The sequence below is a fragment of the Syngnathus scovelli genome, chromosome 2, assembly GCF_024217435.2.
Source record: "Syngnathus scovelli strain Florida chromosome 2, RoL_Ssco_1.2, whole genome shotgun sequence".
In the NCBI taxonomy this organism is placed as follows: domain Eukaryota; kingdom Metazoa; phylum Chordata; class Actinopteri; order Syngnathiformes; family Syngnathidae; genus Syngnathus; species Syngnathus scovelli.
In genome coordinates this window covers 26,488,278-26,507,085 of record NC_090848.1, presented here as the reverse complement: position 1 = coordinate 26,507,085, position 18,808 = coordinate 26,488,278, and the positions used below count along the sequence as shown (strand labels likewise).

The following is an 18,808-nucleotide window of genomic DNA, read 5'->3' as shown; positions in this document are numbered from 1 at the left end:
AGTCTGCCAATCCAGAGGTACTGTCCCCGATGTCCACGCGATGTTGTAGAGGCGTGTCAGCCATGGCAGCCCCACAACATCCAGAGCCCTTAAGAACTCCGGGCGGATCACATCCACCCCCGCGGCCTTGCCACCGAGGAGTTTTTTAACTACCTCAGTGACTTCGACCCCAGAGATTGGCGAGTTGAGGAGGTCTTTGAAGTATTCTCCCCACCGACTCACGGCGTCCCGAGTCGAGGTCAGCAGCACGCCATCCCCACTGTAAACAGAGTTGACGTTGCACTGCTTCCCCCTCCTGAGACGCCGGATGGTGGACCAGAATTTCCTCGAAGCCGTTCAGAAGTCATTCTCCATGGCCTCGCCAAACTCCTCCCACACCCGGGTTTTTGCCTCAGCAACCGGCGAAGCCGCGTTCCGCTTGGCCATCCGCTACCTGTCAGCTGCCTCCGGAGTCCCGCAGGCCAAAATGGCCCGATGGGACTCCTTCTTCAGCTTGACAGCATCCCTTACCGCCGGTGTCCACCAGCGGGTTCAGGGATTGCCGCCACGACAGGCACCAACAACATTACGGCCACAGCTCCAGTCGGCCGCCTCAACAATGGAGGCACGGAACATGGTCCACTCGGACGTGGGAAAAGCTCTGCCGGAGGTGGGAGTTGAACCTCTTCCTTACAGGGGATTCTGCCAGACGTTCCCAGCAGACCCTCACAGAGCGTTTGAGTCTGCCCGGTCGGACCGGCATCTTCCCCGACCATCGGAGCCAACCCACCACCAGGTGGTGATCAGTTGACAGCTCCGCCCCTCTCTTTGCCCGAGTGTCTAAAACATGCGGCCGCAAATCCGATGACACAACTACAAAGTCGATCATCGAACTGCGGCCTAGGGTGTCCTGGTGCCAAGTTCACACATGGACACCCTTATGTTTGAACATGGTGTTCATTATAGAAAATCCGTGTCGAGCACAGAAGTCCAATAATAGAACACCGCTCGGGTTCAGATCGGCGGGGGTCGTTCCTTCTAATCACGCCCTTCCAGGTCTCACTGTCATTGCCCACGTGAACATTGAAGTCACCCAGTAGAACGATGGGGTCCCCGGAAGGAGCGCTCTCCAGCACTTCCTCCAGGGACCCCAAGAAGGGTGGGTACTCTGAGCTGCCGTTTGGTGCATAGACACAAAAACTGTCAGGACCCGTCCCCCCACCCGAAGGCGGAAGGAGGCTACCCTCTCGTTCACCGGGGTGAACCCCAATGTGCAGGCGCTCAGCCGGGGGGCAATAAGTATACCCACACCTGCTCGACGCCTCTCACCGTGGCCAACTCCAGAGTGGAAGAGAGTCCAGCCCCTCTCGAGAGGGTTTGTACCGGAACCCAAACTGTGCGTGGAGGCAAGTCCGACTATGTCTATTCGGACCTTTTCTGCCTCGCACACCAGCTCGGGCTCCTTTCCAGCCAGAGAGGTGACATTCCATGTCCCAAGAGCCAGCTTCTGCAGCCGGGGATCAGACCGCCAAGGTCCCTACCTTACCTTTGGCCGCCGCCCAGCTTACACTGCACCCGACCTCTTGGCCCCTCCCACAGGTGGTGAGCCCATGGGAAGGGGTACCCACGTTTCCTTTTCGGGCTGTGCCCGGCCGGGCCTCATGGGTGAAGGCCCAGCCACCAGACGCTCGCCTTCGAGCCCCGCCTCCAGGCCGGTGACCCACGTTCGGGCGAGGGAAAACGCAATCCATTTATTTTATTCATCATAAGGGGCTTGTGAGCCGTGCTTTGTCTGGCCCCTCACCTCGGACCCATTTGCCATGGGTGACCCTACCAGGGGCATGAAGCCCCAGACAACATGGCTCCGAGGATCATAGCGGCACGCAAACCCCTCCACCACGATAAGGTGACGACTCACGGAGGGGGAATTCGACACATCCACAATTCAAACAATATTCTGTATCTGTTCAAGATGAACAGTTACATAAAACAAAACTCCACATCGGTAAATAATTTGTCAAATCTATAACGACATTACACATATCTCTTTTTTTTCCTCACAGATAACCAACTTATGCCGCGAAAACTGAGCCCCCACAATCTATATCATCTAATGTGACCAATCGGTCAAGCAGTTGTCTTTGTGAACTGAACAACAATATTTAGCCGGTAAATAGTAATAGGGAAATAGAAATATGCGAATGAATGAACGAGAGACAAGAAAAATACAAATGCTTTGAATACTTTTGAGTAGTATTAGATACATGGACCCTGTATAGTAACTGTATGTGAATTGGTTTCAATAGGACAAATTAATATTAAAATGTATCAGGTCTTATCAGGAGATACAGTATATCAGTGGCCAGTGCTTATGTCATGAGAAAGTCCTTAACTGATCACTCATCAGTTCCGCAAAAGATTTGCTGAATGATGCTACTATGACTTCATTGATTTCTTATGGGGTTAATAATCTGCTTTATTGACCTTTATTGTCACCAATGGAATCATAACAAATGGAATGTTATTCAAATAAAATACCAACAGCTAGAGGAAATAAAATAAAATACATCTTGTTGACAAAACATACATATCAGCTAAAAGAAAACAGAGAGAAGCACAGTTAGGGTGTGTGAAAGGGGAGGGGAATTAATATGTTTGTTTCAAACATGTAAACTATACATAAATCAACCAAATGAAAAACTAAAAAATACGATAAAAACAAGGTGAAAATCACGTCAACTATGACTTTGTAGAAATGCTAGGTACAAACAGTATACAATATACTACACAAATTGAGTTTACTTGTCTAAAAAGGAGTGGAAAGAAGTAGGATTTGTTTAATTCCACACCCTATGCAATTTAAGACAAAAATAACAATACAATCTTTAGTTACCTGTAACAGAGTTGTTACTTTACCTATTATTGTCCGTGACTTTCACATGAACAGAAGATAAAAATGCAATCAAACTATGCAATTTTAATGTTATAGCTCATAAGTGTCAATTCTTTAAAGGTTTAAATGGATGGTTCACCCTTCTCAGTGGAGTCCCAGCATCCCTATTAGGGATATTCAACTCGATTTATTTATGGTTGACTATTCTGCGCTGGAGGCAAAAAATGTGGGTTCGGTGGCTGATAGTATGTATGACCTGCATTATTTTGGGGTTCCCCATATGTCAATGCTGGTAGTGGTTTTGGTGGGGACAGTGCCAAGGTTGTCTGTTGAAATAATGGCAGTGAACTAGCCTGTGATATAAATCTAAAACAGTTTCGAGCTATGTGTCCATACTGATTAAAAACATTGGTAGTTTTGATATGGATTGTAATATACATAAATTGATTCCTGTTGTTTGAAGTTTTACCTCTGCTTTTCCCACGGCCCTGCACACAGCTCCCCTGGCCATTATAGTAAAAAGAGTTAATTTGCTGATCCTCAGTTTGTGTCAATTGCAATCTTGAACCATCCTTTTCTTTTTTCTCAAGTTGTTCCTTCAACACTCACAGCTGCATGTTTTTTATTTCTCGATCAAGGTCCTCATTCTGTTTATTTTCTTCCTCCTGCCTCTTATCACAGCGGTTTAAAAAATGGCACAAATGCTTTCCCAAGCTCTCCAGAGACAATGAGTCTGGGTCCACAATGCATCCTTTATCTTTTTTGGTTGGGTTTTGTAAATTGCTTGCTTCATCAGAGACTGTAGTGTGCCCGACAACTGATATTCACCCATCTCAGCCTCCCATAAGAGGCGAACACGTTCAAAATACTTGGCAGGGTTTTCTCCCTTCTCACGCCGTACTTCACCCATAGCCTTGGTAGAGGGCCTGGAAGGGTACATCAAATAAAGTGCATCCCACACACGTTGAGAAATGGGGGAGAAAGGGTTACTGTCACTCAAATCTGCAGTGTTAGCCTGCCTCTCAAGAATCTGCAAATCTCCCGGTGTCAAATGCGCTAAAAGACATATACATACATCTCCCAGTGCAGCGTTCGTAGGCAGGACCAGTTTACAAAAAGCCGCAGCCCATTTTGTTCCTCCTTCCGAAGTTCTAAAATATTAGCTTCAGTCAACGAAAGAGGATTTTATTGTCTAGAAATTATTCTGACCGTCCTATCAGTGGCTTCCGCTAATGGGGCTTGGAAATACCTGTTTTGGTCACCATCTCTTTTCGCATTCATTGCTCTAGTAACAACCCGTGATGCACGTGTGTTGGATACCGAAGGTTCACTTCTGTAGGCATCAGGCATGCTTGGCTTCATGGACGATGAAGGACATGCAGTGAACCCAGTGCTAGGCCGTCCCTTATCACATTTTTGTTGTTTTAATGGCATACTAGTGGTGTCTGTATAAGTCTTATCTGGTTGTTTCAATGGCACAAAACAATCGGCAGATGCCCGGCCCATCTCGTCTGTTATTACATCCTGTACCACAAACACGTTCTCATCCGATGTACCTTCTTCTGCCACAATTTTGTAAATATCTCCTTTTTGGAGAGGAATGGTATTATCATCGCCACAATCTATGTTGCCTGCGACCGTTACTAAATCCTCGACAAACGGTTCATCCAGCGCCATACAATGTGGTCCCTCGTCATTGTCATTTAGCCCAATGCAGGGCCTTCCACCCCCCTTTTCTTTGGTCAACTCTCTCACTTTGTCACTTAGATGGCGTAGTTTCAGATCAGGCGGACAGCACATCTTTGTATTTCCCTTGGCCCCACACCGTAGTCATTGGGCCTTCTATCTCACACGTCAGAGTCCCTTGCTTAATGTCAATCACAGGTGCCTGCATCACATCAACAAGTGAATGACCCTGGGCCTTCTGCACCTCAGGGCCACGCTGTGCAATATTTTGACAGTTACTTCTACCAACTATCTGCCCTTTCCTCTGTTGAGCAGAAGCTTCACGCTTACTTTCAATTTCATCCCCCTCACAAAAATCTGGATGTGTAAACACATCCCGACAAAATCTGATCAAATCCTGTATGTTTCCGACCCTCTTTTGTTTTTTACCTCGATCACCTTAATTTGCAGTGACCATCTCATTGATAGCCAATTGTTCTTTGGTTCTTAAATCCCTTAAAATTGCCCTTCTGGCCTCCTTATTTGGGAGTTCCCCCTCTAGGGGACCAAACCCTACCAACTCTAACAATTTATGTGTCCAAATCTGGCACTTTTCTTCATATGTTTTCTGGTATTCATGGGGATAATTTAATTTTAAGAATCTCACAACATCAATTTTCTCCCCTAGCGTTCTCTTTCCACCTTCTGTCACTCCTCTATTTTTCACCGCCATTTTATTTATTTATTTATTTTTCTTCTCCGACTGCACTTGCCATCTCCCATACACTATTCCCCAATTCTTTCCCTCAAAATTTACATCAAAGTAACAATATTTTTTCTAGACAAAACAAAGTCTCATATCATGATAATTTCACTGGACAAATAATAATAAAAAAAAAAAACATCCATGAATTGAAATGTATCGGCCGAACACAGTGGTCAATTATGAACTCACAACCACCAGAGCAACCACAGAGCAACAAAACTCAGCAGTAAATTGGCTAGCGGTTAATTATAAACCCCACAAGGTCACTTAGGACGTTACAATCACCACAGCAATTTCAAAAGAAAGTACGTGATTTTGACGTCATTAAGTGGCCACAGAGCTCTTTCAATTTAGCAAGACCTAAAACGGTCATCCATGACCTCACACAGTGGTCACAAGCGTTTGTTTTTTGTTTTTTTTTTTCAACGCACGTAACCAGGTCCCACACAGTGACCTTTTGTGACCCCACACATTGGACACAGAGCTCTTTTAACTTAACCAGACCCCACACAGTGGCCCTCCGTGACCTCACACAGTGGACACAAAGCTCAGAACTTTACCAGACTCAGAACACAGAACTTTACCAGACCCCACACAGTGGCCTTTCATAATCCCACACACAGATCACAAGCGCTTTCAAAAGAACATAAACTTAGATAATTCTGGCATTTACCACAACTCACACTATTTTTTCATTACTTCAATATTTTTAGTAGTTTATAGCAGATATTTAACCATAAAACGCAATCCTCGTTCTCAGAAATTTCAATAATCTACACCCATAGGGCAAAAAGTTTTCTTATCAAAAAGAAGGTATTCTGCTCACCTTATTTTTGGGCCCAGTTGAATTGTTGAAATTTCCGCGGGGATGGTGTGATGTCGAAAAACAGTCACGGCACCATCTGTTAGGTTCGTTCCCAGTTCTTCATCTTTAATGCTCGATATGCTAACAGTAATTACCAAGAGGCAGCCTTCACAGTTTAACTATTTAATGTATGCCAGAATGATCGATGCACAGCTGTGGAGCCCTTTCTGCGAGATGCGGAAGAAGGTCTAACTCCCAGCGCCAAGGTTCCTGCTCTTATACTACTCTGGGCCGCCTTCCTGCAAGGAGGCGACTCTGCCTAGCCTGTGTTATAATGTGTGACCTTGTAGTCTTGACTGAGAGCGACTTCTACATATGTGCAAAGAGTGTCATAGAGAAGAGAAAGCTAATGAAACAAGAGAAGGGTTACAGCGATATAACGGCATAGCTCAAGCTACCTAGCTAATCACATGTGCCCAAGAGGCCTATACTAACAACGTCTATCAGTATAATTATTTATATGAGTTGTCCTTCGAATCTATTAAATCATTTTCATGGCCATGTTTCCCTGCTGCTGATGCCTTTGCAATTCTGTTTGCTAATCTGTTTTTGTTTGAGACTTTGTCTGTGCCTATGGTGTGAATAGGCACAGAAAAATGCATTGCTAAGATCAATTACTAAGAAAAATTTCTGGTTAGGTTTCAAAGTGTTCAGAATTGTGGGTGGATCGGGCAGAATTGATGCTCTTGTCTGTACTGCATCATTCACTGCTCAAATTCATTGGCCTTTTGAACTGGAAAAATAGGAGTGTTTGCAAGGAGAGTCTGAGCACTTTCTAATGATTCCTCCTGTCAAAAGCTCGTTTATAACAGTGGCAATACAATTTATTGCCTCCTGTTTTAAAGGATATTGTTTAACTTTTGGATGCCACTCTGATCTTGGTTTCATCTGTACCCCGGGGATGGACATTAAAAGTCCTACATCAGATGTGCCCTTTGTCTACAGTTTTTCAGGAAGCTCAGCTAATTCCTCCTCCTCATCAGTCAAAAAAATGTTGATTAGTCAGGAAAGGGCATAAGCGCGTGCCTTTCCAATAGCTACATCACTTCCTCACAGCTTCTTTAGTCACTTTTCAATTATCTTCCGAATGTTTACAGCAAAAGTTTGAAAAGTTTGAGAACAATTTAACTTAATGGTATGACGCCAAATGTATTAGAGAATCCATCCATGTCGTAAAGTGTTGTATTATTGCTATCTTCCACTACCTCTCCTACACTCTCCCACCTTTTGAGGCTTGGCGACGCCCATGCCTCACACCTTGTCCAGTATCACTAAGACAAACTTTTGGGAAGGATGTGTTCTTTACTACATATGATTCCATCATCATTTAATTTGACCTTTTTTTTTCCAAAACACTTTTCAGTTTCCCAGTTCACACATCTTCTGCATGTGTCACTGGTTCTCCAATTTTTATTTTTTCTTCCTATTTTTTCCTCCAGTTATATATCAATCCAAAATCAACCCTCTTTTTCCTTAGCATTTAACTTGCTCAAAATCAGTCTTCCTTCAAAGTTGTTCTACTAATTTTCCATTGTAGTCTCCAACAACTTCAACCGTTCATCCTGTATTTTCCTTTCATCCAGTCAATCATTCATCCTTGCTCATTTGCATCTCACACATTCTCCAAAAAGGAGCCTTTGCATCACATATTGGTCCCACTCTCTTCAAGCTCATCACACAACATTCATATATCATTCTCAACTCACGTTCCTTATCGTAATTTTTCCCAAGGTTCTTGATAAAACAATCACCAATCTTAAAAAAAAACAACACAAAATAATTTGCTGGCAAATAAATTTGAATTTTTTTTCTTCGTTTTTTTAAATTTAGCCAACTCAATCTCTCGGATTTAACTCAATCAATTATTCCTATTATCATTATTCCTCTTAAATTTAGCATTGCAATCAATGTCTTAAATTCACAATTTTGCTTCATCCAATTCCACAAAAGCATGTTCTCTCTTTCTCTCAAAGTTCTCATAAGGGCGAGACACTAATGTGCACTAGTGTGGCCCACAAACAAATGTCTTTCTTTTCCTCTCTTTTTTCTTTTTCAAAATTGTTTCCGTTTTGCGGTGCAAATCGAAAATACCACAGTCCAGCAAATTTCTTTGAAAACAAATTTAGCCAACTTCATCATTTTAACACATAGACACACACATAGGCACAGGGGGGCGGGGGGCATAAATGATTCATCACAGGCTGGCCATTTCCTGCAATCAATCATGAAGCCGGTCCCCGCCCACACACACGAGCACAGCACATTCCAATTCTCTATTTATCTTTTAGAAGCAATTTTTATTTCTTTATTTATCTTTTAGAAGCAAGTTGCATTTCTTTACCACTTGATTTGCAAATTTTTACTTTAGTGTTCACACGTAATTTGATCCCTGGCCATTTGTCATTGGGGATACATCAGCATTGTCATGTTTCTTGTATGGACAGGAGTTCTAATAATCTAAATAATGTTCCAGTAATCTGACAATGACATGTTTTGCTGTTATATGGGGTAGGCTTTAGGTCTTTTAAATCTGAATACGTTATGCATAGGAGCTGAAAGCTCCACTGAGATTGCCTGGTTGATGTGCATCTTGATTGGGCATGTGTGAGGATGCTGATGCACCTGGCTGCCGCACCTGGCTGCCGCTTCTCTCTGCTCCAACTTCTGCTGCTCCGACTTCTATCTCGATCTCAAACCGGATTACCCGCCGAAAAAGTTAGGTTACAGCTTCAGAACCCCCTGCGGGATCTGTGTGTGCTGTGTGCTGGCTGGACTTGCCGATGTTGTGAGGTTCGGCGTGGAAGCCATCGACGCTACCTGGACACGGGTGGGCGCTTCGCCGGCCGGCGCTGCCACAGCTGCCTGCCCCCAGCGCCGGGCCCGGCGCGCCGCCGTCGGGGCCACCGCTGTTGCTGCTCGCCCTTCTTCACCATCTGGCTTTCGGCTGAGGCAAAACACCTCCACTCATCTCCAGGATCTGCTACTTCTCCGCGTCCGTCATGGTTCTCCATTACACGCCGGCCGAGGTTCGCCGGCTCGTTCCCGCGCTTCCCCCTTCTCTAGACTATAAACATTCTATGGACTTCGTGGATTTTCTCAATTGCTCCGGCTTCACTCAACACATTACCTTCCCTACCCACAAGCATGGACGCACCCTAGACCTGGTCTGCTGCAATGGCCTCCACATCCACAATATTTCTAGCTTCAATCTCACCATATCTGACCATTTAGCCATCTTATGTGACATTGATACCTCCACCCCTGAACCAAAACAAAACTGCACAATCATCTTTCACAACCTCAAGTCCATCTGCCCAGACACTCTCTCCACCTGCATATCAAAAACACTTTCCGCCCCCCCCCCCAAAAAAAAAAAAAAAAAACAACCCCCACAGATCTTGTCAACACTTAAAACATTCTGTCTACCTCCCTCAACACAGAAGCTCCTCTGAAAACCAAAACAGTCACCTTTACCCACTCAGCACCCTGGTTCAACCGAGAACTTCATAAACTTAAGAAACAACTTCGACAGCTAGAACGATTATGCAAGAAACCCGGTCTCACAGTAGATGTCCTTGCTGACAAAGACCTTATGCATCATTATAAATCAGCCCTTAACAAAGCCCGCTCATCTAATTACTCTGGTATCATCCACTCTGGTTCTTCAAGCCCACGTTCCCTGTTTTCAACCATAAACAAACTCCTCAAAGCCCACGACAACACTTCATCATCATTCACCCCAGAGAAATGTGACACACTTTTGTCATTTTTCAACTCTAAAATAGAAAAAATCTACCATCAACTCGCATCATCCCCTCTACTACCCCACAACCTAGACCCACATTCTTTTCATCATCTGTTCCCCCGCTATCAGGTGTCCAGCCAATGATATGGTTTACTTACGCTACATAGCCAGTCATAGGATTGACAGTGCCTGAACATGTGTCCTGCTCATCCGTGACGTGCAGGTTAGCGAGCTAATGACAGCGCGGCGACAGTCAAGCGATGCAAATGCTAAATTAGCTAATCATGGCGAAACAAATGAGCAGCGACACATCCACTCGCCAAGCCAAAATAAATAAGATGCGTTAGTTCTTTTAAGATTGACTGGCTGTCGGAGTGTGTGCAAGTACAAGAGGAAACGGTGAAACTGAGTGAGATTTTCTCTTTTTCGAATGAGAAAGGTCTCTGCCAAATATGCAGTGAAGCCAAAGTGGCGGGCGAGTTTACAGAGGCAAAAATATGGAAGGAATGGAAGTTGGACTACCTCAAGCATCACATTCAGCAGAAATGTCATTAAAGCTGTTGGAATTGTACAAAGACTCAAGATGGGACGGGAGATCGGTACATTATTGTGAGATAGTGCAATAGACCGACAAAAAAGGAACGAGCTGTCACACAAAACAAAATCTGACCACGAGCAAGTTAAAGTTCTCATTTACAGTATTATTGTATTGTATTGTGTTGTGTTGTTATTTATTTATTTATTTATTTATTCATTTATTTATTCATTTATTTTCATTTGTTTGTTCGATTGATTGATTGATTGATTGATTGATTGATTGATTGATTGATTGATTGATTGAACTTTATTCATTCCACAGCGGGGAAATTCACTTGTCACAGCAGCGCATATGAGTGCAATTAAATAACAGACAAGGACAAACACAAGTGCTGCGAGTAGAGACATAGAAACACATTCATTTTATCAGGTGCCATGCATGTTGTAAAGTCTGACAGCAGAGGGAATGAAGGACCTGCGGAACCGTTCCTTCCTACACCGAGAGTGCAAAAGTCTGCCGCTAAAGGAGCTGCTCAGTGACTGCACAATCTCATGGAGGGGGTGAGAGGTGTTGTCCATGATGGATTTAAGCTTAATCAACGTCCTCCTCTCACCCACAACATCAATGGAGTCCAGGGGACAGCCCAGGACAGAGCTCACTCTTCTGACCATCTTATTCAGTCTCCCCCTGTCCCGGTCAGTACTGCCCCTACCCCAGCAGACCGCAGTGTAGAGGATGGCTGAGCCCACCACAGAGTCATAAAAGCTCCAGAAGAGAGCCCTGCACACACCGAAAGACCTCAGTCTCCTCAGCAGGTGGAGGCGACTCTGGCCCTTTTTGTACGGGTGTGGGTGTGATCAGTCCAGTCCAGTTTGTTGTTAAGGCGGACACCCAGGAATTTGTAGTTCTCCACTACCTCAATGTCCGATCCCTGGATGGTCACCGGAGTGAAGATGGGTGCTGTCCTCCCGAAGCTCACAATCAACTCCTTCGTCTTGCTGATGTACAGTTGAAGCTGGTTGAGCTCACACCAGCTGACAAAGTCCTTGATGACCGCCCTATAATCCAGATCATTCACCTCCGGGACATATCCAACAATGGCCGTGTCGTCGGAGAACTTCTGGATGTGGCAGTGAGCGGTGTCGTGGGTAAAGTCTGAAGTGAACAGGGTGAAAATGAAAGGAGAGAGCACCGTATCCTGGGGCGCATCACGTCGGACTCACAGCGATGTAACCTCACATACTGCGGCCAGTCGGTGAGGAAGTCCGTTGTCCATGCAGTCAGGCGCTGGTCCTCACCGGCCTTCTCCATCTTCACCAGTGACGGTTGGATGGTGTTAAAAGCGCTGGAGAAATTGAAGAACATAATTCTCCCAGTGCTCCTGTTGTCCTCCAGGTGAAACAGTGTTCTGTGCAGTAAATAAATCACTGCATTGTCCACCCCAACACCAGGCCGGTAAGCAAACTGCAGTGGGTCCAGCTGCGCTCCCACTAGTGAACGCAGGTGACCCAGGATGATCCTCTCCATAGTCTTCATCAGGTGGGAAGTCAAGGCAATAGGCCTGAATTGGTTAGGCTGCTTGGGGCGCGGCACCTTCGGTATGGGGACCACACCGGACGTCTTCCACAGTTCTGGGACCTTGTTCAGGCTCAGGTTGAATAGGTACATGACCATGCCACTCAGCTGGTCCGCACATTCCTTGAGCAGTCTCGGACAGATGCTGTCTGGGCCCGGGGCCTTCACTGCCTTGATCTTTCTGAGGTGACTTCTCACCTAAAGATCTGTAAAGGAGAGGGGAATGTCGGAAGACCGGGGTGATGAAGTGGAGACAGAAGAGTGACTTGAGGGGGGGTGAGAGGGGGTTGATGAGCTGGCAGGGGGGCTGGAGTGTCGAAGGTGGCAGAATGAGGTGTGAAGCGAGGTGAAGGGGCGGGGGGAAGGCAGAACCAAATCTGTTGAAGAACAAATTAAATTCGTCCGCCCAGTCCTTGTCCCCATCAGCTGGTTTCCGATCAATTATTTATTTATTTATTTATTTAATTTATTTATTTAATATAATCTGGTGTTGCACACACTGTGCACAGGGTGTGTTTGACAGACACTTGAAAAATTAGAGGGAACACTGCTCAAGACCCACCTCCTCTCAAATAACCTGTATGAACCATTCCAATCTAGTTTCCGTACTCACCACAGCACTGAAACGGCCCTACTTAAAGTCACAAATGATCTCCTGCCTTCCTGTGACTATGGTTCTCTCACCATCCTCCTCCTCGACCTCAGTGCTGACTTTGACACAGTAAACCACTCAATTATTTTCATCCGTCTAGAATCCATCGGCATCACCAACACCGCCCTCTCCTGGTTCAAATCCTACCTGTCTGACAAATGTCACTACATCACCATTGACCAACACAAATCCCACACCACCCCTGTTGCACACGGAGTCCCACAAGGATCAGTTCTGGGCCCCATTCTCTTCACACTGTACATGCTTCCCATTGGACACATCATCCGCCGTCATGGTCTCAAATTCCAGTGTTACGCCGACGATACACAACTCTACATCACCACTAAAACCATTTCCCCTACCATTCTCTCCACCCTCACTTGCTGCCTCACAAACATCAAGATTCAAGAATTTTTATTCACTATGTTTGAGCATGCCAAACACGGAATTTGACTTTGGTACATCACAACCTCTGTTCAACATTTAGGTGACTAACAACACTCAGGACGTATGAAAAATGACAAATATTCTCAAACATCCCCTGATCTTAAACTCCCAGGAGGGCAAGGAAAAACTCAAGACTCCAACTAGGGGAAATGAGAAACCTTGAGAAGAGACAACAGATGGGAGGATCCCTCTTCCAGGATGACCAGGCTGCAATTGATGCAGAGAGGACACATAGTACAATAGTGTAGACAATTCAAAAAAGCTGTGGAGAGCAGGAGACTCTAAGAGACTCTAACAGACTGCAACCCGGGTGAGAAGGGTCTGTAGAGATGTTACTTGCACGATTCCTCGTCCTGGACAGGTACAAGTCTTGGATAGATGGGAGATTGATTCCAATTATCTTTTCTGCAGTCCTGATTGTCCGTTGCAGTCTGTGCTTGTCTTGTTTGGAGAATGATGGAGACAGTGATGGAGGTGCAGAGAACAGACTGGATGATGGCAGTGTAGAAGGTCTTCAGCAGCTCCCGCAGCAGGTTGAACTTCTTTAGCTGTCTCAGGAAGAACAGGCTCTGCTGGGCCCTCTTCCGGATAAAGTCTATGTGGCCGGTCCATTTCAGGTCCCGAGAGAGTGTGGTTCCCAGGAACTTGAAGGTGTCTGTGGAGAGAATAGTATTACTGCGGATAGTGAGGGGTGAAAGTGGTGAAGGGTCTCACCTGAAGTCCACTGTCATCTCCACGGTCTTGAGTGGGTTCAGCTCCAGGTGGTTTTGGCTGCACCAGTGGACCAGCCGCTCCACCTCTTGTCTGTACGCAGTCTCGTCACCGTCCCGGATCAGTCCGATGAGAGCGGTGTCACCTGCATACTTCAGGAGCTTCACAGGAGAGTCACCTGAGGAGAAATCGTTGGTGTAGAGAGAGAAGAGCAGTGCGGAGAGGACGCACCCCTGAGGGTCGCCAGTATTGGTGGTCCGGGTGTCAGACAGGTGGAGGCAGGCACCGCGAGCTGGATGAGCTTCTGTTGGAGGATGTCAGGAGCGATGGTGTTGGACGCCGAGCAGAATTCCAAAAACAGGATTCTGGCGTACGTTCCTGGGGTGTCCAGGTGGTGCAGGATGTAGTGCAGTCCCATGTTGACCGCATCATCCACCGACCTGTTTGCCCGGTAGGCAAACTGGAGGGGGTGAAGCAGGGGGCCCGTGACATCCGTTTAACACTAACCTCTCGAAAGATTTAATGACCACAGATGTCAGAGCGACAGGTCTATAGTCATTCAAATCTGTGATGGCAGGCTTCTTGGTCACTGGAACGATGGTGGAGCTCTTGAAGCACAAGGGCACCTCACACAGCTCCAGGGAACGGTTGAAGATCCGTGCAAAGGTGGGTACCAGCTGTTCAGCACAGACTTTCAAGCAGGAAGGTGACACGCCGTCTAGGCCCGGTGCCTTCCTGATCTTTGTCTCCGGAACATCTGGCGCACTTCTTCCTCGCGGATCTGGAGCGTGGGCGCGGCCTCTGCAAGAGAGAGAGTAGGTGAAAACGATGATGGAGGTGTGGACAGAGTGGTTGTGGGGGGAGGTAAGTATGTTGATTGTGCTGCAGGAGGTCCTGTTGTGTGGGAGGACCACTCAAACCTACAGTAGAACCTGTTTAGCTGGTTTGCAAGCCTTGGGCTCTCCACATGACAGGGGGTTTGTTTCTTGAAGCCCGTGATGCTCTGCAGACCTTTCCACACTGTTGAGGGATCAGGATTGGCAGAGAGGTGTCTCTCTAGGCTCTCCCCGTAACACCTCCTGGCTTTCCTGACCTCTCAGTTCAGTGAGTTTCTGTTCTGCTTGAACAGGTCCCGATCGCCGCTCCTGTAGGCCTCCTCCTTGACTTTGCGCAGCCTCCTGAGGTTCGGTATAAACCAAGGTTTGTCGTTGTTGTACGTCCAGAAGGTCTTAGTCTGCACACATACGTAGATCCTCACAAAAACTGATGATGTGACCGTGTCAGTGAGTTCATGCAGGTCTGAAGTTGCAGCTTCAAAAACTCCCCAATCGGTGCAGTGAAAGCAGGCTTGGAGGTCGTGCCTTGACTCCACTGTCCACTTCCTCACAGTCCTCACCACAGGCTTAGAAGTTTTTAATTTCTGCCTGTAGGCCAGGATCAGATGAACTAGACAGTTGTCTGAGAGTCCTAAAGCTGCGCGAGCCACAGAGTGGTATGCATCCTTAATTACGGTGTCGCAGTTGTCTAGTGTCTGTGCCCCTTTGGTGGGACATGTTATGTGCTGTCTGTATTTGGGGAGTTCGTGTGCGAGGTTCACCCTGTTAAAATCACCCAGAACAATGATTAGTGAATTTAGTAAAAGTTTCTCCATGTCTGTCACCTGGTCAGCCAGGATCTGCATGGCTTCACTCGCACGTGCGTGTGATGGAATGTAAACAGCCGCCATGACGATCGAGGAGAACTACCGTGGTGAATAGAACGGCCGGCAGTTTATGAAAAGTGTTTCTCGGAGAGGGCTGCAAGACTCTTTCAACACCGTGACATCATTACACCAACGTTCATTAATATAGAAACAGAGACCACCTCCCTTTGATTTTCCGGTGAGCTCCGCGCTGCGATCTGCACGCATTAGCCGAAACCAAGTTAACTCCACGGCGTGGTGGGGGGTGCGTCAGTCAAGCCACGTTTCAACGAAGCACAGCGCGGCGGATCTGCTGAAGTCCGTGTTCCTTGAAGTGAGGAGCAGCAGTTCGTCCATCTTGTTCGCCAGGAAGCGGACATTCGCCAGATGAATTGATGGTAGGGCAGAACGGAACCCTCTCTGCCTCAGCTGTACGAGGGCTCTGGCGCGTTTGCCGCGTCGTCTTCGACGTGCTAGCTTGTATAGCACCGCCGCTCCGGCTAAAATCTCCGTCAAACAGTCTGGATCAGAGAGAACAGGAGAAAAAAATACCAGGAGAGGACTGTCCAATGTTTAACAGCGCTTCTCTGGTAAAAGTGATCTGGGATGGACAGCAGAGGACACAGAAAACACACAAAATAAGACAAAGTTACAAAGAGCGACTCACCGTGGCGGCTATCCGCAGCGCCATCATGACGTCATCCAAATAGAAAGACTGGATGACTCAAAACTTGCTCAAACTAAACAGTAACAAATCGGAGATCATCATCTTCGGTCCTAAATCCAGCCTCCCCACCTACCAAACTTCACACTCTGCATTGACGGCCACTCTGTCACTCCCTCCCCCCTAGTCAAAAATCTTGGAATTTATATGGACCCTATACTCTCTTTCAAACCACATATCAACCACGTTACAAAAACATCCTTCTTTCATCAACGAAACATTGCACGCCTTTGACCCTTTCTTTCCACCCCTGCAGCAGAGACATTAATTCGTGCATTATCAATCAATATCACCTCCAGACTAGACTACTGCAATAGCATCCTGTATGGTCTCCCCTCAACTGTCCTTCACAAACTGCAATATGTTCAAAACCCTGCTGCCCGACTGCTCATCCGCTCACCCAGCAGACAGCACATCACCCCTGTCGTCCGTCATCTTCACTGGCTTCCGATAATCCTTTTCACCACATACAAGGCCCTAAACAACTTTGCCCCCCCCCCCCACCCCCTACCTGTGTGAACTCCTGCATCGCTATACCCCCACCCGCCAACTCCGCTCTGCTGACGCCAACCTACTCACCCCCACTACTTCGACCAAATACCGGACCATTGGGGATAGAGCCTTTGCCATTTCTGCCCCCACTCTCTGAAACTCTCTGACCATTTGTAATGCTGACTCCCTACACTCCTTTAAACACCATCTCAATACCCATCTCTTCAACTCTGCTTATGACACCTAACTCATCTTGTGTGTGTGTGCGTGTGTGTGTGCGTGTGTGTGCGTGTGTGAGTGTGTGTGCGCGATTATGCGTGAATTCTCTATGTAAAGCGGCTTTGAGTATTTAGAAAAGCGCTGTATAAAACTGATCTATTATTATCCATCCATCCATCCATCCATTTTCTGAACCGCTTAGTCCCCACGGGGGTCGCGGGCGTGCTGGAGCCTATCCCAGCCGTCATCGGGCAGTAGGCGGGGGACACCCTGAACTGGTTGCCAGCCAATCGCAGGGCACACAGAGACAGACAACCAATCGCACTCACACTCACACCTAGGGACAATTTGGAGTCTTCAATCGGCCTACCAAGCATGTTTTTGGAATGTGGGAGGAAACCGGAGTGCCCGGAGAAAACCCACGCGGGCCCGGGGAGAACATGCAAACTCCACACAGGGAGGGCCGGAGGTGGAATCGAACCCGCACCCTCCTAACTGTGAGGCGGACGTGCTACCCAGTGCGCCACCGAGCCGCCCCTCTATTATTATTATTATTATTATTATTATTATTATTATTATTAAAGCTCCTCTTGCTGCTCTGTAGCCTTGAGCTGCGGCTGGAACAGTGAACCTGCGCACTCTGGCCTCATTGTCTTTCGGTCTGACAAATATACTTGCGGCCTCATCACTTTTCATCTTTCTATGTTTTGTCTCTTGTTTTTGTTCTCTTCTCTCCTGTGACACTCAAACACTTTTTTGCACATTTGAATTCTCTCTCTTTTCTTTCCTTTCTCAGTCTCTTTTCTTCCTAGCCACACTCTCCTCCAAAACTTCTACCACTTCTTCCACATTTCAACTTTCACCTTTCCTTCTACTCCATACTTTTTCTGCCACTTCGGCATATATCACATACAATTAAGAAATCTACTCGTCATGTACTTCTCATCTCCGTCAAGAGCTCCTTTATTTAGAGGTTTACAGTTTTCATTTCCCATATTAATTTAGTATTTTAGGTTTTTACGTTTTTTTTTCTTTGAGGATCCTCAATGCAGGTTTAAGGGCCCAGAGACACCGGTATATGTATAAATCGGTTTTAGTTAGCTTATGGGCTTATAAATATAAATTGACGATCGAAACAACGAAAAGGAAGCTGTTGCTCTGAAAAAATATAATTTAAATTTGCCGCGCAGACGAGTTTGACTGCACCGAGCCGCCAGCCGGAAGTGACGTCTCATGAAATCTCAAGTTGTACGCGTTTAGCTTCAGTCAATGTAAACAAAGAGAGAAGAGGGGCCAGCGCGGAGACGTCGGGCCAGGTTTGCGGCCAACCCAGCTCGCCTAGCCGTGCCTTCCATTCTCCTGGCGTACGTTTGTTCGGGGGACGACAAGATGGGTTGCGTTCGCCTGATAGGATCCACGAACCGGACAGTGCGTGCCTGCTGTGTGCTCGTGTTCACAGTGGCCTAGTTGACTGTCATCTTTCCGGACTCTGCTGTGCATCAGGAGCGGCTAGCGTGTTATCACTCTTATTGTTCATCTTCTTGTTTTAATTTTCCTGTGTTGTTTACTTGTATGTGCGTTGTGAACTCTGTCTTGTCACCCTGGGATAGTGAGAAACGTAATTTCAATCTCTTTGTGTGTCTTGACATGCGGAGGAATTGACAATAAAGGAGACTTTGAGACTTTGACTTTGAAAAGTATGTCGACGCGTGACGGGAGGGGCACAATTCAGAAAACGTGCTCAGCTCGTCGAAAAAATGCGATTTAAGCAATAAAATTAAAAATGCGCCTAAAACCTAAACCAAGCGCTGCAGATGTTCATTTCTCCATGCGCAGTGGTCAACTCGGCACTCTAA

At 46.5% G+C, this 18,808-nt stretch overlaps 1 protein-coding gene and 1 long non-coding RNA gene across 3 annotated transcripts in view; one reads left to right on the top strand and one right to left on the bottom strand.

Moving 5' to 3' along the window:
• Window positions 1-18,808, top strand: part of itpr3 (inositol 1,4,5-trisphosphate receptor, type 3) — a 459,677-nt gene that overhangs the window by 198,132 nt on the left and 242,737 nt on the right. The gene's annotated exons all lie outside the window — the stretch shown is intronic.
• LOC125988710 (uncharacterized) lies at window positions 10,841-16,714 on the bottom strand. Of its 2 annotated transcripts, XR_007488463.1 has the most exons (3): window positions 14,761-16,714; window positions 13,840-14,637; window positions 10,841-13,780 (listed from the first exon to the last, which is right to left on the bottom strand). It is a non-coding gene; the product is annotated as an uncharacterized lncRNA (long non-coding RNA). The 2 variants fall into 2 exon arrangements; XR_007488461.1 differs by having other exon boundaries at window positions 13,840-16,714.